Source organism: Apodemus sylvaticus, chromosome 1, assembly GCF_947179515.1.
Source record: "Apodemus sylvaticus chromosome 1, mApoSyl1.1, whole genome shotgun sequence".
Classification (NCBI taxonomy): Eukaryota; Metazoa; Chordata; class Mammalia; order Rodentia; family Muridae; genus Apodemus; species Apodemus sylvaticus.
Genome location: NC_067472.1, coordinates 6,133,042 through 6,150,216, shown reverse-complemented (window position 1 = coordinate 6,150,216; position 17,175 = coordinate 6,133,042). Strand labels below are relative to the sequence as shown.

General features: G+C 45.9%; 1 protein-coding gene across 1 annotated transcript in view; it reads right to left on the bottom strand.

The window, feature by feature from the left end:
* Gpam (glycerol-3-phosphate acyltransferase, mitochondrial) overlaps positions 1-15,869 on the bottom strand; it is a 70,271-nt gene extending 54,402 nt beyond the window's left edge. The window contains exon 1 of the mRNA XM_052183556.1: positions 15,688-15,869. The gene's annotated coding sequence lies outside the window, so the exon portion shown is untranslated. The remainder of the gene's footprint in view (positions 1-15,687) is intronic.
* Between the last annotated feature and the right edge of the window lie 1,306 nt (positions 15,870-17,175).

Sequence of the window (17,175 nt, the reverse complement as noted above, 5' to 3'; positions counted from 1 at the left end):
CAAAGCCACGCTGCAGCAGCGTAGCTCACTCACCCAAGACAGAAACATGGCTGGGGAAAAAGCCGCTCTTAAAAGCCCAGAAACCTCGAGATTTGGGAAGACCTTGGTTTGGCTTGTGAAATTCATGTAGTCGCTTTATACATGTTTCTAATTGGTTTTAATGATATAAGGCTTTACATTTCTTGACTAAAGAGTTATAAATTAATTGGTTATTATGTAAAAGGTATAGTGTTATTAAGAAAAGGTTAGTTTAAAAACTGGTGATTCAGTGTTAGAGCTATCTTAACTAACTACACGTGGCCTAACGCCACTCATGCTTTGTTCTTGTTTATAATTGGATTTAAAGGTATATTTTGCATGTCTTGACTATAGAGTATTGGCTTAAGTCACTGCACATGATTTAAAAGGTATAATGTTATTAACAAAAGTTAGGTTAAGGCTGGTAGTTTAGGGTAGTCGCCATTTTGAACACGTGGCATGATGGTTAAGGCTGGTAGTTTAGGGTAGTCGCCATTTTGAACACGTGGCATGATGGTTAAGGCTGGTAGTTTAGGGTAGTCGCCATTTTGAACACGTGGCATGACGCAATCCAGGAAATACAGGCCTTTGGGACGCTCCTAAATTGGCATGGTGTTTCATGTGAATCTTGGCCTGGAGATTAGACTTAATGAAGATTAAGATTTAAAATATTGTCTCTTTAATAAGTTACACTGTTATACACTTGAACATAAGAACTGGCATACAAACCTTGTGCTGTAAATATGTGTTTGCCATTAATTTTAAAGAAAATAGATTGTTTAAAATTGAGATTTGCTTCCAAAATTACAATTGTGCTCTAATATTGCAAGAAAACATTGAGTTACAATAAAAATCAGTGTGTCATTGGCTACAGTTTTCAGTTTGCAGGCTCGTAATTGTTAACATTTTGTAATTAAGATAATTTTAAGAGTGATACTGCTGTCTCCAAAATTAAAAAGGAGATCTCAGTGAAAATGTATTTGATATCAAGTAGGTTCCTTTGACCATGAAATTACAGGTTTCTTTTGTTTAATCCTCAAAATGTCCTTGCAGGACAGATAGTTTGGGTCTGGTCTTAGATAAAAGGCTCAGATTAGAAGATATTTACATTTGAGGAATCTCATACAATGTCCTTGCCAAGGACTCAAGGTGGATCCTAGGGCAGATAAAAAAATTTACATTTGAGTTAATGCAAAGCTTAGAGCTGCCTCAGGGGAAGCTAGTGAGGAAGTTTTGAGAAATTGTTTCTGCCTTACAGGCCCCACCTAGGGAGTGTTTGGCTTTAAAAAAAAAAAAAAAAAAAAAAAAGGTTTTTGACTTATCCAGGTGTGGGTTAAAATGCAGTTCAAATCTATGAAAGGTCAAGGAGGCTATAAAAGCATTAACATTTGGCCTGTCTACTCCCTACAAAATTATTGTAAATTTAAAGGGTTGGTTTTTTACTTTACATTCTGATAATTATAAAAGCATTTGCTTCTAATTTTAAAGAAACAACAAAGCAATTTCATTAGAAAGTTTTTGCCTCAAGGAATGGCTAACAGCCTTATGTCCTGTGAGAAAAAAATGTTTGTCTCTCTTTCAATACAAGAGTTAGGATCTTACATTTTTCAGTCTATAATCATAGAATGTTTGTTACAGGCCCTTGCTCCTATAGACTTTTAGAATTTTTAGGTAAATGGCTTTCAAAGGTTGTTAAGATATATTAATTGGCTTTATCTTATTTACCTCATTTTAAGCTTGCCACAGAAGGTCTTAAACCTCTGTTTTCAAGGTAGGAAACGTTTGTTCCTTGCTTCAAGCAACAATCAAATTTATTATTAATGGTTGGTCTATTACATGGCAAGCATTTTTAGGCAAAATTAATAATTGTTATCCAAAAGATAATTTGTACTATCAGATCACATGTTTATTCCTTTAAGTTTCTCCCTGCTTCAACACAGATACCTGAATTGGGTGCTATAGCAGCTATTTTTAAGATGTTAAAGGTCAAGCTTTTAATAATAGTAGATATACATAGCTCATGGTTTATAATTGCTTAAAATTGGTCCATTTTTAATACTGCTAATTCTTAATATTTACAGTTTATACAAATGTGATTCAAATTTCTAAGAACAAAGGATATATTCTCTAAATGACTGTCCTTTAGGTATTTGAAATAATTTTATATTTTGTGCACATCAAATTATAAAGATTTGTTCTTGATGTCCTCAATTTCTACCTCTACCACGTAATGGTGTTAATCCTAGAGGACTTAGTTATTACAGATAAATGATATTCATATTTCTAATTTAGAAGATTAAAAAATATGTACATGTGACTAATGATTCATTTTTAGGCTGTCTAGTTGCAACTGCTCTAACAGAAAAAGCAACTATATTTTATATAATTACATAGTTATTGCCTATGTTATGGTTTATACTTTGTGTTCCAACTTAAATTAATAAAACAATATCTTCTTGGAAGAAAGAAGAGAGGGGAAATTGTGTCCCTGTGCATATAATTTAAATTATGCTTACATGTTTTTAAAAAAAAAAAAAAAAATTTTAAAATTTGGATGCCAAGAAACTCCTTGCTAAATGTATATGACATCTTGTAATTAGACATATTGATGTCTAGGTGAAATGAAGGAATTCACTTACTAACATATGCCATGATCCTGATTTAATATTGGGGGAGAAGGCATGTCCTCTGTTTTTTCCACAGAATGCTGCAGAAGATATGCTGACTGTGCTTGCTGAATGCCCAGACCATGGTAACATAAGAGTTATATTGGATATATGTTCTTGACTTACCTCAATTGTTAAATGTCCCAGGTTAGATAAATTGCCTAGCTTCAAGCTTTTAGACTTTGTGGGACAGAACATAGAGACTGTTAAGCTAGCTTAGGAAAAATTAATCTAAAGAAGAGTTAAAATGACTCTTCTCCTTATTGTGTTCAGCTGACTTAACCATAGACTAGTCTAGAAATAATTCCAATATTGAAGACTCCAATTTTGAAGATGGCTAACAATCTTCAGCCAGCTGTGTTAATTTAACATATAGTCTCCACTTTTCCTGAGAAGTAACAGCTTAATTCTTGATTCACAAGGCTACCTCTCCCACCTCAGAGGCCAAGCTTTGGATCCTTAAAGTTGTTAATTTACAACTGAATTGGATACTTCTGGGACAAGTTAATCCTATTCCACCTTTAACTCTTGACCTTGTCTGTTAAGCAGACTGGCTGTCTCCACCCAGGCTCACCTGGATGGAGAGATTACATGTCTGTTAAAGACACTTGCAGACCCCCCTGGCTTCAAAACTTACACAAGTGGATCTCCAAAGAGGGAGCCACATAGAACTCAGATCTATGTGTGTTTGTTTTTGAACAAACATGGGTACCAGCGAGACGTGCGAGGCAAAGCACTGCATGGGGAGGTGAATTTCTGCTTCTGAGTCCCCAGGAAGTACACCTAATTGCATAGGGGTTAACGTCGAGAGGCTGTCCTTAAAATAATAAGGGAGCCTATTACCCCTCCTCTGAAAAAGACGTTATACAATATTTAAGAGGAATTACGGTCAATGCTTCCCCTCCTGGTTAAGGCCCGCCTTCTTATGAAGGATATTTATCCACTTGTTTTCTACCTCCTCGTGTTCAAATTAATAAAAAAAGGGAGAACATGTACAGAGCCATATTGGGGCAGTCTTGCACTTGGTCAGAGTTTGACTTTGGTCAAGGTTAACTTCTCCCAGTTAGCCAGGATCCTGCTCCACCTAGGGTGGAGTGCACGTAGTAAAGGTCAAGCTCATTGTTCCTCCGTGTATAGGGATTCCTGAATTAAACAGGTGACCCACCCAGCTGCCGGAGCAGTCAAGACGAAGACCTCCAAGAGAAGCTAGACAACTTCCACCGGAACTCAGCCTGGAGTCTGGGGGGAGGGTTTGCCCGAACTGTTAAAAGGTCCGGCGCCATTAAAGTTTACGGCTTTGATCAGTGAACATTGACTTAGCCGTACGTTCTTTTCGCTTCTCTTCCCTATGACCCCAAAATTCTCTCAACAGGTAACCCAGTTTACATGTAGCTGCTGGCGGCTACAATGTAGTGTATATGGTGTGTATGTGTGGTGTGTATGTGGGGTTCATGGTGTGACTTGTGCATGGTATGTGTAGTCTATATGTATATGAGGTATATGTATCTGTAATGCATGTGCGATATATGTGCATGGCATGTATAGAGTATGTATGGGGTATATCTGTGTGGCATGTATGTGTGATTTTTATGTGGGGTGTATATTTCCTGTATGTATGTGTGTACATATGTATGTGTATGAATATGTATCTGTGTACACTTACATGTGTGTATATGTGTGTATGAATATATGCCTGTGTGTGTTTGCATGTGTGTCAGTTTGTGTGTAAGCAGTGACATATAATACTTACTCTCTTCTTCCTGGTCAGATGGAGAATTAGATCCCTTCCCAATGTAGTCCTATGTAATTAGAGACATAGTACAGAGAGCAATGATTTCCCTGACCCTGAAGAAGTTATCCTACTAGTAACAGCTCAGAAGCAAGCTCCCGTGCACACTACAGATAGGTCTTAGCTGCACTTTCTTTAACTTTCATACAGTTTTCCAGACATGGACCGCCAATGTTTAAGCAAGAAAGCAGCTCAGGACAGGGGACCCAGTGTCTGAGAGAGCTGTGACCTGTGCCAGCTCTGTTGTTAATCAGCACGCAGGGCATGTTGACCCTTCCCTAACTGTCCTTTTTCCAGGCTCCCTTTCTTATAGGAAATGAGTCAGCCTCTTACCTTTTCACCCACCAAAGTCCTGAGCTTTTAACTGTGTGTTTACCATATCTTTATTACTGCAGAGAGTTGCCACTTCAGTGTCTTAGTTACTTTTCTATTGCTGTGATAAAACACCAAAGCCAAGGCCACTTGTACAGGAGAGTATTTGATTTGGCTTATGGTTTCAAAGGCCTAGAGCCTATGATGATGGAGCAAAGGGACAGTCGAGGACCACATCTTGACTCACATCCACAGGCAGAAGAAAGGACCAAGAATTGAAAGGATCTTTTAAAACTCAAAGCCTGAGGAGGTCCCAGTAACACACCTCCTCCAACAAGAGCACACCACACCTCCTAATCCTTCTCCAAACAGTTCCACCACCTGGGACCAAGCCTAGGGGGCCCTTCTCATTTAAAGCACCACATTAACACCCGGAATTTCTGGGAGGAGTTGGGGGGAGGGGAAAACATAGTCAGAATCTATTGTATGAAATTTTCTTCAATAAAACAAACAAAAATAGTATGGATTATTGACAGTGGATTTTCTCTCAGTACTTCGTACCAACAGGGCCGTGGTATTACCTATATGCTCTCTACAATAGGACCATGATATTACCTATAAGCTCTCCACATGTAATATTATTTAATTTTCCACAATTGCCTAAGCTGGGATGGACCCTACCATGGGATGGCTTCTCAGCTCTGATGGGCAGCAGAGATTCTGGAGAGAAATTGGAGTTCACTAGGTAGTTGGCAGGACTGAAGTTAGAGTGAGAACTTGTTCTGTCAAGAACTGTGTCCTCCAGAGGTCTCTGGAGCCCTCGGTGCCGAGGAAAACACAATTTCACATGTCCTTACCCCAAGGTCCCTCTTACTCGGCTACCACATCTTCCCTTGCCAGGGTTCCAAACACCAGGGCACTTTCTGCAGGAGAATCAACACAGCAGCCACCACGATGTCCAAAGCATGGCCTCTGCCCTGCCTACACTTAGAATTCCAGGGATGTCGTAGCAGTTGGTGCTGCGGGAGAAGAAATCTGGAAGCACCCACAGGAGTCCCCCCCTCGCCCTTGGTCCCTCATCACTTGCATGCATAAGCAGCAGTGTAAGCTTCTGCAAGTCTGTATCAGAGACGATGTTTCAAAAGAAAGAAAGAACTCCCTCAAGGAAGGCCCAGATCAGCCATCTGGTAATACACTTCTTCACACATGAGGCTCAAGGAAGAGGGGCTGTAAGAGCAAGAAGATGGAGGGAACTGCTGGAAATGCTCTCCTCTGGACACGGCACACTGCTGCTGCTGCAGCACATGTGCAGCTGCAGTTACTTGCACAAGATCAAGCCAGTCAAAAGCTTCCAGCATGAGCCAGGTGTGAGTGAATATACCTTTAATCCCAACACTGGGGGAGGGGCAGAGTAAATTCCAGGCCATTCTGGTCTAATATGAGTTCCAAGCCAACCAGAGATGCAGAGTGAGACCACGCCTCCAAAAACAAATGATAGTGGGGAAGAGGGAGAAAAAAAGAAGAAAAGAAAGTTCCAACACGAAGGTAGGAGGAGCCCCCAAGGCCTCAATCATGATTGAGGAGCTACTGGAGGTTGCTGACTCTGGGGGAGGTTGAATCACTTTTCTTTGGGTATAGTCCCAGCCGGTGACCCCACAACCACTCCTATATGGGCAGCACTAACACACTCAGTGAGGTATCATATTTTAAGAGAGAGAGAGAAAGGCAGTTGATAGGGAGATGGATGTGTTGAGGGGAGCAGGAGTTAGAAGGATCAAGATAAATGGTATATGCTGGGGCTTTTTCAAAAATCAAGATGCTAGAATTTTCCCCCCTCCCAGAAAACTCCTAACCCATCCCCCAATCCCCTGTTCTATGAGGATATTCCTCCACCCAACCCACTCCCACCTACCCTCCCTCCATTTCCCTATGCTGGGGTATCTATCGAGCCTTCATAGGACCAAGGACCTCTCCTCCCATTGATGCCTGGCAAGGCAATCCTCTGCTACAAATGCAGGTGGAGTCATGTGTACCCCTTTGGTTGATGGCTTAGTCCCTGGGAGCTCTGGGGGTTTTGGTTGGTTGATATTGTTATTCTTCTTATGAGTTTGCAAGCCCCTTCAGCTCCTTAAAAAGAAATCAAAATTAAAAGATACTAGCTCAGGCACATACCTGGTCAATGGGGACACCTGAGTAAAAGCACCACCGATGCCACTCCCTCCCTCTGTGCTCTAGGTGGGAAGCCTCCAGCTACTGACCTCAGAGATGGGTGCAGGGGGGAGGAGCAGTGCTGGGGAAGCAGCCCGACTCTTCCCCAGTGTGAGGAAGTCAGTCACCACTCTACCAGTTCAAATAGGCAGCACCCAGTGCTCACCAGTCTAGACCAGCTCTGAAACAAGCACTTGAGGAAGGTTCCAGAAGACAGTAACCCAAAGCCCAGCAGCAGGCCAACATCAAGCACTCACCTGCAGGCTGCTGCTGCTTCATGGTTGCTGATCAACCCGGGTAATGAAGTCAAAGAAAGCTTCTAGTAACTAAGCAGGCAAGTTAAAAATAGTAGCAGCCAAGGGTCACATAGATTAAGGTAGAAGGTTGCAGAAAATAGTTACCTCTAAAAGAGATTAGTTCAATGTATCGAATTATCCCCAGCTCCGCCCACTGTGGTATGTGGTGCCAAGAGAAGTGTTGAGTCCCGAGGGAGAGAGGTGGGCCAACAACGAGAGAAAAGCACCTATCGGTATGATAAGTCCACAAGTCTGACTGCTCGCAGCTCTCCATCCAAGTGGGAGCTTTTCTGTACGGATGCTGCAGCACAGACAACCTTGTGAACATGGCTGAACCCATCTTGCAGGCTTGAGTAAGACCTGATTATTTTAAACAGAAAGATACAACTACACCCCAACTACCCTGACACTGCCACTTAGCTTGTTGGAATCTCAGTTGCCTTGTGTGTATTTTCTGGTTTTCCCTCATACGCTGGTGAGTCGGGGGTGGCAGCGCTCTGAAGCACACTGAAAGTGGTGAGACAACCAGATGCCTCTGGTATCTCACATGCCCAGAGCAGATCTAGTGACGCCAAGACTCCCCAACCGCAGCAGACACCACCACCCCCCAGGCCAGGGTACCGGTGGCTTTTACAGTCCTCTCTAAGCAGCACCTAAGAGGAGGCCGACAATCTGGGTTAGCACAACTCCTTTTATCTTGAAATACCAATAAAAAATTAAGCAGCCCGATAACAGAGGGTACCAATGGCTTTTATTTCCACTGCTGTCTGAAATGGATAATTCCCTTTTAGAATTTCATGAGTTTGGCCCAGAAAGTAGATACTCAAGGCATTAAACATACAGGAGCCTTGGACACCAAGAAGACAGTAGATTCTATTTAAGGGTTTGATTGACACAGCCAGCTGAGTGTCATAGGAAGTGATACAAACTGAATATATCCCTGTCTCTAGGCCAGTCTGGGAAATCAGATGCTATGAAATGCATTCCCGGACGTGAGTATTAGCCTCAGTGACGAGGAAGCAGGCTGCTGGACAAGACTTTTGAGGTAACGTAGGTTTTTTATTGTACCAGACACTGTATTAGTACAAACCATTGCTGGACAGTGGTGGTGCACACCTTTAATCCCAGCATTTGGGAGACAGAGGCAACTAGATTTCTGAGTTTGAGGCCAGCCTGGTCTACAGAGTGAGTTCCAGGACAGTCAGGGCTATACAGAGAATCCCTGTCTCAAAAAAAAAAAAAACTACATATATATATATCGTCATCGTGTAAACACCATTACCTGATAAAAAGAATGTTTTCCTACCAACGAAAGAGTAGGCTGAATGCCCCAGCATAGGTGAATACCAGGACAGGGAAGCTGGAGTGGGTGGGTTGGTAAAGAGGGGGAAAGGGGGATGGGATAGGGTGTTTTCTGAGGGGAAACCAGAAAGGGTATAACATTTGAAATGTAAATAAAGAGCATATCTAATAAAAAAAAAAAGAAGAATGTTTTCCATCCCAACGAGCATGAAAGACAGACTCTTAGAAAGATACCTATACAATGTTAGGACTTGTGAGCTGCATTTAAAACCCACAGGATAGGGTGGGAGGCAGCTGTCAATAGAGTACCTGCCACCTCCTGAGGACCTGAGTTTGATTCACAGCACCCAAGTCAAATGCTGGATGTGGTGGTGTTGAGGTTTGCTCTGCTGCTGTGTATTGTAATGCTAAACTCTAACCCAAGGTCTAGTTGCCTGAGAGGGTGAATTCTCAGGTATGCCAGCTTTTGTTATGCAAACCCTGCTCTGAAATTTACAACTACTGGTTGAGTGAAGATGACTACAGCCTTTAGCTGGACAGAAGAGAGGTAGTCAGGGCATCTGGTCCTAGGCTTGGGGTCTGAGGCAAAGACCACAAGGAGCGAAGGAGGAGGAAGAAGAGGAGACCAAGGAGGAGAAAGAGGAGAAGGAGGATAAGAAGGAGGAGGATAAGAAGGAGGAGGAGGAGGAGGAGGAGACCACGACGAAGAAGAAGAAAAGGAAGAGGAAGAGGAAGAGGAAGAAGAAGAAAGAAAGCACCGCACATGGGGTGGGTGAATTGTGAGCACAGAGGCCTGTTATAGGAGCAGCCCAGGTAAAATATGGCAAGTGATATCTCGGAGATTATTGGCCGAGAAATAGACAAAATAGCATAGAGGGTTGAAATCTGCTCAGCTCTAATTCTTTAAGGCTTATTATAAATATAGAGCTTTTGTGTCTTTTGGGGGAACTAAATGATCTAAGGTGGGGTAGAAACCCCCAAATAATATTTACCACAACATGGTGGTGCACATGTGTAATTCTGCCACTGGACTGGCAGAGATGAACAGAAGCCCGGAGTTCACTCTCCGGCCAGTCTTGTCTAATTGGCTAGCCCTGGGTTCGAGTGAGAGACTACGTCTCAAAACCTAAGTGAATATGGCCTGAGGAGGAACATGTGACCTTAGTCTACACATTCACATTCTTGCACATACACTGGACACACGTGAACACACACACACACACACACCTTACACATTTATCCTTAGTTCCCTGGGAAAGGCATTGCCTATGTGAGTCTATGCTAAGGAGCCACTAGAGATTGCCAGAGACATAGCATTGAGGCTCAGCTAAGAAAGAAGATAACCATGACAAGGGCAGATAAGGGAGTGAAGGTCAAAGTAGGGGCAGGATTGCCCCATGACACACTGTACTGCTCCACTCTGCAACGTCACATGCAGTTCCTGTTCATGACCTGTCCCTCCTCTGGGCTGTGAATTCCTTAAATGGGCTGACTCTGCCTCGTTGCTGAGTCCCAGGTGTAACTAGAGGTGCATCGGGGATGCTGACCTACAAAAGGGGCGCTGGGGAAATAAAGTACTAATAACCCAGAGAGATGCTCAACAGACCCATGCACAGCCTGTTACGTAAGGGAGCCGGCTATGCTGCCTGGTGTGGGGAATCCCACCTGTCCGCCAAGCTCAGCCTGAGCATCGGTGAACAGGTGTGGGGAATCCCACCTGTCCGCCAAGCTCACCCTGAGCATCGGTGAACAAGACAATAACATGTGATTCGATGGGGACTTGGCTGGGATTAAGACTGCTGCAAGGTGCTTGGGGACTTGTGAACAAAATCTCAGCATCTCTTGCAAGTCCAGGGAAGGTCCCTCTGGGAGCAGCTCTAGGGGACAGGGAGCCAGCCTTCTGCTGCTGCCTGGTCCCCTGGCTCTCATTTTCCCAGGCCCTTGTTCTTCCACGTTGCTATTTGGAATCAACTCAAAATACATAGAGTTACCAGCAATGTTCAAGTAGCCCCTGGCAACTACCCCTCCTCGGCAGAGAAGGCTAGCTTAAGGGTTCACCGGGGTTCACCGGGAAAGGGAAGTCCTGGCCTCCGGTGGAGCAGCCTATGTGATTGGTGGTGGTGGTGGTGGTGGGGTGTTTAGCTTGGTTTACATTTGTGTTTGTTGTTTTGGGGAGTGGGGGAGTTGGTTTGTGACAGGACACTTGAAGTCCAAAACACAGCCACACCCTCATTCCCGGTAGACACAAAGCAAAGCTTTGAAGTGAGGTCAGTGTAGTGAGACAGCCAGACAGGGAAGGCGGAACAGGGACTGAGTGCTCCCGTTATCACACCCAGCAAGACACCCCAGAACCGCAGTCCACATCTGAAGTGCAACTGAAGAATTGGATGGCACTGAAGTGGGGTGGATCGGGTTCTGGGAACTGAATGTTGACAGTGGACCAACCCTCCCCCCTGCAATGGCACTGTCAAGTTCTTCTCCGGAGTGGAGGGAGAGGAGGGCGTGCGGTTGCCTTGGAAAATAATGGGCCATCTGAACCGCCTTTGGAAATCTCCTGGCATAGCCTTCCTCTGCACGGCATCTTTGTTCCTTTCTCAACATTTGATCCTCTGAGTGCTCATCCAACGAGGAGTTTAAAATCCAGAATACAAGCGCCGAGTGTTCTGGGCCCTGAATTCACAGTGCTGATCCATCCTGCCAGTAACTGTTTCCTTCCAGACTCTTTGGCTAAAACATCCAGGCCCCTGCGAGGTCCCTTACCCCTTGTGCCCAGGAATTGGGGAGACAGAGAGTGAGTCAGAGGAGCGGGCAGAAGAAAAAAGATGGCTTCTAAGGTATACCTGTGTGGCATCTACCAGCCACAAGCAGCCAAGAATCTTCTCCCCGCTCCTCTGACTCACTCTTGTCAATCCAACTCCTAGCTCCGCCTCCTTTTCCCTGTCCAATCACAGACCATCTCTGCACTAATGTAATTGGACAGGGAAACCGGCCTGAGAATTCATAAAAGATGGTAGACAAAGGCGCTTGGTACTCCCAGGGCAGGCCAAGTGGACACCCATGAGAGACCATGAACCCATCTCCAAAGCTTCAGTTCCCAGCTCGCCTCCAAGGCTCCTGTTCTCAGAACTTTCCCAGCAGAGAACAGCATTCTGGATGGGTTTATCACCCAAGCTATACCTGTGGGGTTTGAAGGGAGGGGATGCGGGATGCTGGCTGCAGGAGCGAAATAATTCCCAAGACAAAGCAAAAGAGAAGATAGCTGTCACTGCCAGCAGGAGGAAATAGGGAGTGATTGCTGGTGAGGGTCTTCAAAGATGAGGTGGACCGGTGCCTCCTCCTGGAGCAGCCTCTCTCCATAGCAAATAGGACAGAAAGGCACCAGAAAGAAAGTCACACGGCTCTCTCTAGCCATGTGCTCGGACATTGTTCAAGAGCATCTTAGATGTCAGCATGAACAACTCAGTCTCAGGGACCACCTGGTCCAGCTTTCTTCTCTTGTTCACAGATTCTGAGCCCCAAAGTAAGCAGGTCCTTGGCCCATGCAGGGCCACTGCTGCAGGCCAGCTGAAGTGGAGCTTTAAAACACTGTAGTTCACCAAATAACCCTTTCATGACTGGATCCCACTCCCTTCTAAGTCCTTTGTCCTCTCCAAAGACGCAAATGGCCTATTTATTTCTGTACTGCTTTTAATGCCTGGTGCACCATTCATACTTAGCTTGTCCGAGGGCAACTGGTTTTCTCTGCCTCCCTGTTCACCCTGTTCCCTGTGCTGAAAGCACAGTAAGTCCACCACAGGATCTCTTTTCTCAAAGTCAATTCATAAAAGAAGTGCTGTGCCCACTTTACAGATGGAGAAAAAACAAGGTTTAAATAATGAGAAAGATAGGATTCAGTTACAGATATAAATAACCCTTTTCCTTCCATGACCTACTGTGATTCTAATAAGATTAAGCAGACAAGCACAGTCCCTTAATTTGAGGCCCCTAGCGTAGAAGCACATATATCAGGACTATTTTCTGGGAATAGATGGAGAACAACTTAGAGTAGGCATCTCCAGGTAATAGTATGGGGGCACAAACACTAGTGGCTTAAGCACATGCTGGATTTGAGGAGGAAAGTGGAGGCTGATGGCCTTTAACATGGAGGATCCTCCAGTGACAGAGGAGGCAGAGAGGGCAAGATTATCGGCCTGACAGGAATATTCCAAGGGCCAGGCAGCAGGGTGCAATGACCCAAAGCCTGTTTGGTGAGAAAGCTCGAGGCTGAGGCTAGATCTGCCCGATGCGTATGTAGTCCCAGCCCCAGCTGTAACCGGTGAGGACCGCCCTCTGGAGCACACAGTGATGCTAACCCGTCAATCTGTGCAGGAGACCGATGAGAACCACCAGAGCGAAGCACAGCATGTGAGAGGTTGAGCATTCCACAATTCTCGCTAGTTTACTTCGACGCTGGGTGTGAAATCTCCCTCTGTCTGTACAGGGACTGAGGTGGGTAAGGTCCTCTACGGGGAAGGAAGACCTTGACAGAGGGTGGAGCTTAGACCCCAAAGCACCTCACTTGGAGGTCTCACAGCCAAGTTCACAAGCTGGCACAGAGTCAGCGCTCACAGCTCACAGACATGAAAGGGTAACAGAACCTGAGAGACAGGGCAATGCTCCTGCTCTTAGCCTGCCGCCATTCATGTGCAGTTTCTTGACTCGCTCTGCTCCATCATAGCACCATGCTGGGAAATTGTGGGGCTCTGAAATCTCCATTTACTGCACTCTCTTATAACTATCCCTCCACTTACAGTCTGCTTGTTGGGAACTGGTTCTAATGCTTTGATTTAATTGGGAATCTGCCTGTCCAAACGCTGAAGGTCCTCATGCCCAATTGGCTTTTAATCGATCAATAAATATGCTGGTGGCTAATGGTTGGACTTAGGGAGACTGGACAGGACCTTTGGATAAGCTCGGGCTAGGAATTGGGAAAAAGGAGACAGAAAATCGCCATGAGTAGGGGGATAAGGGTGGGATGTAGGAGCTTCAGGAGAGAACCAGCCATGTGAGAATTTGGGTGGGTGGCCACTGGCCACTTCTCCAATTGAGCCTGGGGTAGCAGGGGAAGGTTTAGGAGTGCCCAGTCTTTGAGCTAGACAAGGCATTTTAAAAGATAACTGGTTGTGTGTGTGTGTGTGTGTGTGTGTGTGTGTATGTGTCTGTCTGTCTGTCTGTCTGTCTTCCATTCATGAATTCAGACAGCTCCTGGGCAGATACTCACACGCAACCCGCTGGGAGCACAAGGCAGGGTAGCTAAACCCACCACTATATCTGCTCCTTCCCTAACCGAGTTGACCCGTTTCTTCCCAAGCTTGTCCGAAAGTCAGTGATTGAAAGGCACATGGAGGAGTATCAGCAGGTAGCAGAAAGTTTAGACATTGAACAGTAAGAATACTGCACATCAGAAATTGGGTTGCCCCAGGGCCTGGCTGCCACACCACACCTGTTCCCTGCCCTGACGGCTCAATCAGTCCGGCATTGGCAATGGATCAGAAACATTCTCAAGACAGCGTGGAGTAGTCCAGGAAGTTCATAAGTCTGGACTTGCTTACAGAGAGAGTCAATACACCCATCAGAGATTAACTTACCTAACCATTCGACTTGACCAAGCCAGGATTGGGGCAGAGTGGGGGTGCTTGTAAGCGGATAGTATTAAATGTGATGCGGTATGTGTATGGAGGGCCATGGGGCTCAAGTACTATCCACTCAGCAAGACAGAGAAGAAAGGGTGTGAAGGAGGGGGCCAGCAGAGCAAGCAGAACCCGGTCCAGCCAGGCCACGGGGAGGGAGGAAATGTTCCCAAACAGCCAAGAAGAGTCAGGCAAGGGGCTACAAGCTCTTCAGTGCCTTGCCCTCCAACACCCCTTACAGATGAAGAGGAGCAGGATAAACTATGATGAGCTCCTCAGACCTGTGACTTTTGCTCCCAGGAAGGTCAGTGGGGCCCCACAAAAGAAGTTCCTGGGGAGCCCATGGAGTAGAGAGCAAGAAAAGACCCCCATCTGTGTAGAGCCACATGCAATGAGCCAACTCTACCACAGACATCAAAGTAGAGATAATCTGCGACAACAGGAGAGGTGCACCTATGGATAACATGGTGATGGAGAAAGGCTATTCCTTCACCTATGGTGTTCTTGGGAAAGGGGGACTTAAGACATTCAAAGTAGCTAGACATAGTGGCACAGGCTTTGAATCCCAGCACTTGGGAGGCAGAGGCAAGTGGTTCTCTGTGAGTCTGGTGAGGCCAGCCTGGTCTACATAAAGAGTTCCAGGCCAGTCAGGAAAGCACAGTAAGACCCTGTCTTAAACAAAACCACAAAGTAGCACCGAAGAATACTTTCCTGTTCGCCCACTAAAACAAAATGGCTTTCTTGTTTTAACATTGTGTCTTCTCTTCCTCAGCCACCTCCAGGTCTGAGCTAACAATCACCACCCTGGAGCCCAGCTCTCATCTGTAGAAGCTGTCAATCACAGAACCCCCTACCAGACCCTAGCTCAGAAAACACCACTGTGTTGGGGATCCAATGGCATAGGAACAGCCAGGGCACAGGCAAACTCGGAAACTAACTTGGACACGGAGTGCTCAGCCCAGCACCTGTCCTCTGGTCTTTTATTTTGCCTGAGTGTGGATGAAAGGATCGGGGATTCTTAGCAGTCAGCAAAGCATTTGAAGGTTGTGTCCCATCTGCAAATCACATTTACTGGTGTTTCAAGTGAAAGTCATTGGGGTTTCCTCTGAGCCACGGTGAAAGATGGCAGATGTCTAAGGAGTGGGTAGACTTCAAGAAAAATGACTTGGGGTACAAGCAAACTTATAGCACAAACGGTATCATGCAACAGCTACATTACAGACATCCCCCGCACGTCACCCAAGCCGCTAACCACTTCTTCCCAAGAGAGGGTGGCCGCGATTCTCAGCTCTTTCTTCGGAGGCTTCCTGTACCTTCCTCTACCTGCCCTTGGTCCCACTTTGCATCTTTCCTGTGTCATCCCACTCCCACGTCTAAAGCCATGATACCCCGAGACACTGGTCCCCGTGTCCCAGTTGCTCAAGTACCTGTATCCTTGACGTGGTCTCTGGAATTATGTCCAGTCAGTTGAGTAGCAAAGCTGTCCCAGACAGCTTCAGAAGAAGACAGCCTCGGCGTGGGTTATTTAGAAGCTCCTCCAGAGGCCTATTTGAGTGGCTGGAAGCTGGAGGCCTTCGGGTACACGGCAGTAACCCCAGAAAAGCGACACGGACAGCAGCAAACAGTCCAGGATGGGTTTTGCAACAGCGGAGGAGGAGGAAGGCTCTTTCATCAAATAATAACCAGCCCGAGATAAGGCCCGCTAGGCTGAGCTTGGTCAGCCAATCGCAAGCTTCGGAGCATGAGAAGAGGCAGACCCAGGCTCTGGAGCCAGTTTTAGGGCTCGTTATAATTTAATGATGCTGCGCCGGGGTGAGTGGGGGATGGGTGTCTTCTTGGCTTCGCCTGGTGGGGATTTTCTACCGAGGTGGGGTGTGGTGGGGGCGGCCATAAGCTCAATAGCCCTATTCTCTGTGAGGGTGGCTGTGCTGAGCATCCCAGGGGTCACATGGAGCAGAGCGGAGCGCTCGGCTTGTGGCCTGGCTGGGTCTACTCTGCCAAGAGGTAACTCTCACTGCCGCTCAGGAGCTGGGAAGGAGACTTGAGTAGGGCTGAGCGATGTATTGGTCAAGAGAGAGCAAGCATGTTTGACCCTGGGTATGCAGCTCCCTGCTGGTGATGCTGATGGGGTCAGGGACGCCTCGGTGACGCGAACTCAGTCCTTTGAGATGGATCTCACACCATCTCTTCTTGGTGCTAAGTTTCCAGATTGTAGTGATGGGGTCTCTCCATCTGCCCGGCCTTTTCAGCCACAATTCTTTCCCAAGGTAGTGCTGATCTTTTAAGATAAGAGATTTAAGGTAAAGAAGATGGGTTCTGGAGTACCAGCTAGCCCGGTGTTGCATAATGTCCTTGCATCATGCCAGCCCTGTGACCTGACTGCAAATGCTAAATACAGGGAAACTTGCCCCAACCCAATAGAAAGATAACCTTTAGCTGACGCTGCTGTTACAGCCGAGCATTGAAAGGAACTCAAGTAGGAACATTTGGCCATGCCAATAGACATTCATCCACCGAGTATGTCTTCTGTGTGCATGGCCATCACAGGAGGCCCAAAACTGAGGCAGAAATGGTGTGGCTCTTTCTGCCCTCACGACACATGGCACATCATGGGAGACATGACTTCATTAAAGGGGTCCTTAGTGGAAGGGAGCCAAAGTCAGGGCGAGTGACAGGCTTGTTGTGATGGTTTCCTTGTCTAAAGAGAGCAAAGCAAAGGATCCCACAGGAGTAATGGGAAATCCGTGGGAGATCAGAGGGGAGAGCAGGGGACTGCATACAAGAATTAAACCTGGAGACAAACTAAAATCAAATTTATGTCATGTGTGTGTATGCATGCGTGTGTACATGTGTATGTGCATGTGTGTGTATATGTGTGTATGGGTGTGTATAGGCGTGTTTATGGTTGTATATGT